The sequence below is a fragment of the Heterodontus francisci genome, chromosome 20 (genome assembly GCF_036365525.1).
Source record: "Heterodontus francisci isolate sHetFra1 chromosome 20, sHetFra1.hap1, whole genome shotgun sequence".
Taxonomy (NCBI): domain Eukaryota; kingdom Metazoa; phylum Chordata; class Chondrichthyes; order Heterodontiformes; family Heterodontidae; genus Heterodontus; species Heterodontus francisci.
In genome coordinates, this window is record NC_090390.1 from 93,063,106 (window position 1) to 93,071,939 (window position 8,834).

Sequence of the window (8,834 nt, forward strand, 5' to 3'; positions counted from 1 at the left end):
TAGGTGTTAGGGTTAGGGGTTAGGCGTTAGAGTTAGGGGTTAGGGTTAGGCGTTAGGGGTTAGGCATTAGGGTTAGAGGTTTAGGGTTATGCAGGGGGTTTGGATTAGGCTTAGGGTTAGGGTGCGTTTAGGATTAGTTAGGGTTAGGGTGGGTTAGGGTTAGGGTGGGGGGGTTTTCGGTTATGGTTGGGGTTGGGGTCGGTTAGGGTTAGGGGGGGGTTTTGGGTTAAGTTTAGGGTTGGGGGCGGGTTAGGGTTAGGGCTAGGGTTACGTGTTGGAGTTGGAGTTGGGGCTGTGGTCGGGGCGTTAGGCTTTGGGGTGAAGCCTTAGGGTTGGGTCTGGGTCCAGGGGCAAGACTTACATTGACGTTACAGGGAGTTAAGGCTGGGGTCGGGGCCTTGGACCTTGGCCTCAAGTTTAGGTGTTTGGGTTTAGGGTTAGGGGGCGTGAACGTTAGGGCTGGGTCTAGGGAGCGAGGGCCACAGCGGGCCAGTCACGGTCGCAGGCGCGGGTCAGGAATCCGGGCCAGCCTCAGGGTTTGGTTACATTAAGTTCTAGGTTAGCATTAGGGTATTTGGGCAGCAGAGGTTTGTCTAGGGTTCTGCCATAGTATGTCTAACCGATTATGACTTTTGTCATTTTCGGCCTAGTCTATTTGGGCTTTTGGGTTTTAGATTATTAAAATTGTTTAATTGGGTTCCCTAGTGCACCAATTTTCTTTGGGTAGATGGGCTACTTCTAAGGCTGGCGTTATTGTCCGAGATGGTTGTGGATGGTGTGCTGAGTTCCCATGGATTAGGGGCATGTGGAGTTCAGGATTGTTTTGGATGTGTTACGTTTTAAGTATGGGTGAAGAAATATTTGCTGTTCTACATTTGGTTCAGACCCTTTGGTAACTGGGTTTGTAATGTTAAGATCCACCATCTCTCTTTCCTTTTCCTTTGTATTGGTGTCCAATTCAAGTTAGTTTCAAGCCCCATGATTTCCAGGGACTGAATTCCATGTTGCATAAAATGTCTGGTTATCGCCTTGTCTTCCTTTCCTGTCCGGATGGAACTAAGGTGTCCCGTAAATCTAGTTTTAAAGTGTTCCCTGTTTCCCCGATATATAAAATGTGGCACTGTTTACATCGAATTGCATAGGCTACATTTTGTTGCTCGCATGTAATTCTTTGCTTTATTAAAGTGGTTTTTCCTGTGTTCTCGTTTTGCAAGATTTTTAAGACCTTTAGGTGTTTACATGTTCCACATTGTCACCGCAATTTGGTACGGTTTGTGCCTTTCCGCTGCTAGTGACCAATAGTTCTTTTAGGTTTTTGCCTCTTTTGAAAGCTGATGTTATGCTATATTGGCTCAGTGAGTTAACATCCCCTTTTAACTTTTCAAAATGGTTTCTCACTACCCTATTTATCTGTTGAGTTGTTGCGCCGTATGTTGTAACAAGTGGTAGTCTTGTGGTTGGCCTATACCGTGGCTGTGGGTTCTCCATCTCCCTCAGGAAATTGGACTTGATATGTCTGAGGAATCTCTTTGTGTACCCCCTCCGTCTCAGTGCGGTGAAAAGGGTGGTGACCGCTTTGTTGAAATCTTCTAGTTTTGTGGATATGCGGTGGAACCGCATGAGTTGTGACTTTACCAGTCCCCTAAAGGTGTGCCTGGGATGATGGCTTTTAGTGTGCAGGAGTGTATGTGTGTCAGTTACTTTGAAGAATACCTTTGTTGCTAATTTGTGACTGTTGTTCTCTAGTGGCAACTTAAAAACTGTAGTGTCGAGAAAGTCAATGCTTTCCTTGTGTGTTGTGGCTTTAATTTTAATGGAGGGGTGATGATTATTGAGAGTGTTGATGAAATCTTCTAATTCTGATTCTGTGTGGGTCCAAACCCCCCATATATCATCCAAGTACCTATAATAGCACATTGGGCGCTTGGGACACTTTTTGAAGACACTCTCCTCCCAGTCTGCCATGTAAATGTTTGCATAGGCCGGGGCAAACTTTTTGCCCATAGCTGTGCCCTTAATTTGGAGGTACGATTCCCCATCGAATTCAAAGTCATTTTTTGTTAAACCCAGATGTAGTAGCTGAATTATAGCTTCATCTGGTCTTTTAGGGTGGGGAAATTTAGCAAGGGCATTTTTAACTGCCTGTATACCTCTGTTTGTTTCTATATTTGTATATAGGCTTTCGATGTCCATGGTAAAAAGAAGGGCATTAGGGGGTACGGTCAACGAGTTAACTATTTCTGTGAAGTGATATGTGTCCTTGATATAACTGGGATGTTTCTGAGCCAAGGGGTTCAGGAATGAATCAATGTATTCAGCTACCCTGTAGGATTCACTACCACAGTCTGACACAATGGGTCTTCCCGGTGGTATCTCCCCTGGAATTGTCCATGTATCTGGATGTTTATGTATTTTGGGCAGTATGTAAAACTTTCTGGGCCGCGGTTGTTCCCCTCTCAGGTATTCAACCTGTTTCCGTTTAATAAATTTAGACTTATGGAGTCGTTCTAATATATTGTCAATCTCTTTTTGTGTTTCCTGAAAGATGGGTTTTGTTAATTTAATGTAGTGGTCCGTGTTATTTAATTGTCTGTGTGCTTCAAACAGGTACTGTTGTTTGTCCATGAGAACTATACTACTGCCCTTATCTGCTGGTTTTATAACTATGTTCGGGTTAGTTTTTAATTCCCTAATCGCCTGCCTTTCTCTTCTGGGGAGATTCTGTTTATCTTTTAATATGGGGATTTTTTCTATTTCCTTTTGAGTTACTCTCATAAAATTTACTATCTCTGGGTGTATTTCAGTGTCTTCTGGGGTCCAGTCCGATGACGGCATGAAGGGTTGTTTGTCTGTAATTGAGTCCCTAAAGTAATCTGTGAGTTTAATTCTTCTGTAAAAGCTTTCTAAGTCATTCTGAATCTGCTTTTTACATGGCTTTGTGACCGGCACAAATGTAAGACCCTTGTTTAGGACCCCTTTCTGTGTTTCTGTAGGGGTAAAGAGTTTGGAAATATTGACAATAGTTTCTCCTAAGTTAAGGCACCGCTTTTCTAGGGTTGCAGTACTATTTAGTTTAAATGTTTCATCCATTTATTGATCATGATCAGTGCCGTGTTCTCCGTCCAGTGAATGTGATCCCTGCTTACCCTGAAGGACCTGGCAGCTATGGCTGGTATGTAAGATTGGGTTTTAATGAATTGATTTAACTGACGGATTGTATCCTTTTCCCCTTCTGGGAGTGATTGGCTGAAATTTATTTCGGGCACCCAAATCTGTGCATTAGGGAATTTAGTTTTAGCTACTTTTAGGAGAATTTGTAGTTGCTTAATTGCAGTCAGTGGTCTTTGCGTGCGGTGGTTAATGCCAATTGCCAGCACCACTTTCTTAATTTCTGGGGAAGGTTGTAACTTGTTTAGGACAGCCGTGGCATGAATGAATTTAGCTCCTGGAAAGCTGTCAATTTGTGTGATTGGGTTTGGGCAGCTTTTTATTTGGGAGAGATTAGAGTCCCCCATGATCAAGATTGGTTTAACAGGTTTGAGTTGCCAATTTCTGTTTTTCTGGCAAGTATTAGGATGCCTTGTCACTGGCTGTGGATTGTCCCTATCAGTGTCAGATTCAGAATTGTCCTCACTCTGTCCTTGTAGCGGGGGTTAGGGTTAGGGTTAGGGTTAGGGTTAGGGTGAATGGGCAGTAGGGGTGGGAAAGCCTCCCCTGTAGGATTCACTACCACAGTCTGACACAATGGATCTTCCCGGTGGTATCTCCCCTGGAATTGTCCATGTTTCCGGATGTTTATGTATTTTGGGCAGTATGTAAAACTTTCTGGGCCGCGGTTTGTTCCCCTCTCAGGTATTCAACCTGTTTCCGTTTAATAAATTTAGACTTATGGAGTCGTTCTAATATATTGTCAATCTCTTTTTGTGTTTCCTGAAAGATGGGTTTTGTTAATTTAATGTAGTGGTCCGTATTATTTCATTGTCTGTGTGCTTCAAACAGGTACTGTTGTTTGTCCATGAGAACTATACTACTGCCCTTATCTGCTGGTTTTATGATGATGTTCGGGTTAGTTTTTAATTCCCTAATCGCCTGCCTTTCTCTTCTGGTGAGACTTTGTTTGTCTTTTGATGCAGGGATTTTTTTTTCTGTTTCTGATTGACTTTCTTTAGTAGAAATTAAAACCTCGGTCTGCCCGTTTGTGTGAAAGATTGTCTGAAACTGAGTCACTGAAGTCATCTGTCAGTTTAATCTTAACCTTCTCCTGTGGTCCTGTAGGGTGGGAAATGCCTTTGATAGATTTCCCCTCGGCCAAAGCTCTGCTTTCCTCGGGTTAAACTCTTTTGCTGTTTAAGGATTTCATCCATTTATTAATTATAATACTTGCTGCATTCTCTCTCCAGTGAATGTGTTCAGAGACTAATCCTGGAAAGATTTGGCCGCTGGTGCTGGAATGTAGCTCCTGGTTTTTATCACTGATTTAACTCCTGGATTGAGTCAGTGATTAATGACAATTGAAAGCAAGATTTTTCACATTTCTGTGATTCCAATTTGTCCAGGATTGCAGTGACAATGTGAGTGTTCTGTTCATCTGAGGGAATGGGGTCAAGCGTCATCCAATACGGCTGGTGTTAGGATTGGATTATTTGTAATCCGGTTTCCCGTGGTTTGTTGTGACTCCCTTTAACCTCAACCATTGTTTTTATTTTAAGTTTGCCTTGAAAGGTTTTTTTTTAGGGTTCCAACTTTTTGCTTTGGCAATAGCTTCTTGCAGGCGGTCAGCCCGATATCAACCGCAGCCTCACAGCTCCAGCGACCCGGGTTCAATTCTGGGTACTGCCTGTGTGGAGTTTGCAAGTTCTCCCTGTGTCTGCGTGGGTTTTCGCCGGGTACTCTGGTTTCCTTCCACCACCAAAGACTTGCAGGTTGATAGGTAAATTGGCCATTATAAATTGCCCCAAGTGTAGGTAGATGGTAGGGGAATATAGGGACAGGTAGGGATGTCGTAGGACCATGGGATTAGTGTAGGGTTAGCATAAATGGGTGGTTGATGGTCGGCACAGACTCGGTGGGCCGAAGGGCCTGTTTCAGTGCTGTATCTCTAAATAAAAATAAAATCAAATAAAATCATCCAATTTTTTTTGAAGGTTAGTTTTGTAATGGTCAATTAAAATTTGTTTTGTCTGCTTTGCCCAGTTTTGGGAATTTGAAGCCATTTTGTTTTCTCAGTGTTTTCCATGATGGGGTTTTCTGGTTTTAGGAAAATTGTTAATGTATCTGCCTGTCTTACAATGCCTTTATGAGGCTGGCTTTGACTCTCTGCCAATAATAGATGGTGAATTGTCTGGGCCATTTTATAAATTGGTCTAACTGTGATAGGAAAGCTGTGTCCAGCTAACGGAAATGTGTGTGTACCAAAGTTGGAACACCTTCACGCCCGTATGACGTCCATTATATTGTCCACTCTCTGTGTAGAAAGTGCAAAAAGAGGTTGAAAAGCTGTTACCATGGGATTCCAGCCAGTCTACCACTGATGTGTCGAATATACAAATTAGGAGCAGGAGTAGGCCACTCAACCCCTTGATCCTGCTCCGCATTCAATAAGTTCAAGTCTGAACTGATTGCTCCATGTTTCCACCTACCCCTGATAACTTCCACCCCCTTGCTTATCAAAAATCTATCTACCTCTGCCTTAAAAATATTCAAAGACTCTGCTTCCACTGCCTTTTGAGGAAGAGAATTCCAAAGTCTCACGACCCTCTGAGAAAAAAAATTTCTCCTCATCTCTGTCTTAAATGGGTGACCCCTTATTTTTAAACAGTGACCTCTAGTTCGAGATTCTCCCACAAGGGGAAACATCCTTTCAACATCCACCCTGTCAAAACCCCTCAGGATCTTATATGTTTCAATCAAGTTGCCTCTTACTCTTCTAAATTCCAGCAGATACAAGCCTAGCCTGTCCAATCATTCCTCGTAACACAGCCCGCCCATTCCAGGTATTAGTCTAGTAAACCTTCTCCGTACTGTCTCCAATGCATTTACATCCTTCCTTAAATGAGGAGACCAGTACTGTACACAGTACTCCAGATGTGGTCTCACCAATGCCCTGTATAGCTGAAGCATAACCTCCCTACTTTTGTATTCAATTCCCCTCGTGATAAACAATAACATTCTATTAGCTTTCCTAATTACCTGCTGTACCTGCATACTAACCTTTTGTGATTTGTGCACTCGGACCACCCAGATCCCTCTGCGTCTCAGAGCTCTGCAATCTCTCACCATTTAGATAATATGCTTCTTTTTTATTCTTCCTGCCAAAGTGGACAATTTCACACTTTCGCAGTGGTTAGCACCATAGCCTCACAGCTCCAGCGACCCGGGTTCGATTCTGGGTACTGCCTGTGCGGAGTTTGCAAGTTCTTCCTGTGACTGCGTGGGTTTCCGTTGGGTGCTCCGGTTTCCTCCCAAAGACTTGCAGGTTGATAGGTAAATTGGCCATTGTAAGTTGCCCCTAGTGTAGGTAGATGGTGGGGATGTGGTACCGAATATGGGATTAGTATAAATGGGTGGTTGTTGGTCGGCAGAGACTCGGTGGGCCGAAGGGCCTGTTTCAGTGCTGTATCTCTAAATAAGATTAAAATAAATAAAAAATATTCCATTTGCCAGGTCTTAACCTAAATATATCTCCCTGATTCAGTTGGTATCCTCGCAGAGAATAATTCTCTCCGACGTTTTGTTGTTCACTATTTTGTCTCCTGCCCCAAGCTAGTTGAACTCACAAAGTGTTTTCTTTAATTTTAGACTTTGTTAAATTTTCTATTTTGTTTTAGGGTAATACAACACTGCCATCTAGTTGTTTTGCCTGGTACCTACAGGTCTGTGTAAAATAATTTTCCAAACTGGAAAGTAGAGTAGAGGTTTGGATATAGTTTACCTTCCTGTTTTGGCACTATGTGACAATAACACTGCTATGCTAATATGTCGAGTTTAAAAGTTCATTTTATTTTCTGAATTTTTATTTTCATTTAAGGAGTTATGCAGAAATTGGTCATGTTTCTGAGGATTAATAACTTCCAGGTTTGAAACAGGTGTGAACCTAAGCATGACTGTTTTCCTCCAAGTGTCAGCACAGTTAACATTCACCCCATGCAAGTGCCAGGCAATGACCATCTCAAACAAGAGAGAATCTAACCGTCTCCCCTTGATGTTTGATGGCATTACGATTGCTGAATCCCCCCACTATCAACATCTTGGGGGTTACCAGTGACCAGAAACTGAACTAGACCGGCCACATAAATACCGTGGCTACAAGAGCAGGTCAGAGGCTGGGAATTGTGTGGTGAGTAACTCACCTCCTGACTCCCCAAAGCCTGTCCACCATCTACAAGGCACAAGTCAGGAGTGTGATGGAATACTCTCCACTTGCCTGGATGGGTGCAGCTCCAACAACACTCAAGAAGCTCGACACCATCCGGGACAAAGCAGCCAACTTGATTGGCACCCCATCTACAAACATTCACTCCCTCCACCACCGACGCACAGTGGCAGCAGTGTGCACCATCTACAAGATGCACTGCAGCAATACACCAAGTCTTCTTAGACAGCACCTTGCAAACCCGCGACCTCTACCAACTAGAAGGACAAGGGCAGCAGACGCATGGGAACACCAACACTTGCAAGTTCCCCTCCAAGTCACACACCATCCTGACTTGGAACTATATTGCCGTTCCTTCACTGTCGCTGGGTCAAAATCCTGGAACTCCCTTCCTAACAGCACTGTGGGTGTACCTACCCCACATGGACTGCAGCGGTTCAAGTGTCATTTGCCTGGCACTTGTGTGGCACGAATGTTACTTGCCACTTATCAGCCCAAGCCTGGATATTGTCCAGGTCTTGCTGCATTTCTGTGCAGACTGCTTCTATATCTGAGGAGTCTCTCTCCCCCCTCTCTGTCTGTTTCTGTCTCTCTCCCTCCTCTCTCTATCACTCTCTCCCCTTCTCCACCTCTCCACCCCCTGTGTCTTCTGAGTTCCCCACTCCCCGTTCAGTGTTCCCTGCAGCAGCCATTTCCACAACCCGACACTTACCATGCCTGTATTATTTAAATTGTGTTGAGTGGAGGTGGTGACTAGTCCAGTTTGCAGGATTTACTGAACTGTGCAAAAGCAGTCGGGGCGGCTGCTCCCACAACACCTGTCCTGCATTCCACCAATCAGCGCTAATGCTACCTGGGCAGCCCCTGTCAGTCAGAGAGAGTGACTAATCCCCTTCCCCCCGCCCGCCAGGCACAGGTCTGCCCTACACCTTCCACCTGACGTACGTGGGAGTCGTCAATCAGAGCTCGGCAACAGGCAGATTGTCGGTAATATAAAAGCAAATTGCTGCAGATGCTGAAAATCTGCAATAAAACCAAAACGTGCTGGAAATACTCCGCAGGTCTGGCAGCATCTGCGGAGAGAGAAGCAGAGTTAATGTTTCAGCTCAGTGACCCTTCCTCAGAACAGGCAAAGGTTAGAAATGTTAACAGGCTTTAAGCAAATGCAAACGAAAATCCCGTCGGAGGGAAGAGCAGAACTTCTTCAAGGTAGGCATTCCTGGAAGAGAAGTAGCAGTGAATCAAACACTAAAAACGCTTTGAACGGGTTTGGTCGGGTAACCAGGCTTTACTTCAAACCCCTCCTCACACTAACAGCACATACATGGTATGCCTGCACTAGATCCCAGCCGAGCATAGGACACTGTGCTGGCTGCACCAGAAATGGCCAGCTGTGCAGTTCACATCACTTTATAGATCCAAGTTTCTGTAAGGTTGGCACCAGTCATGCCATAGAGTGAAA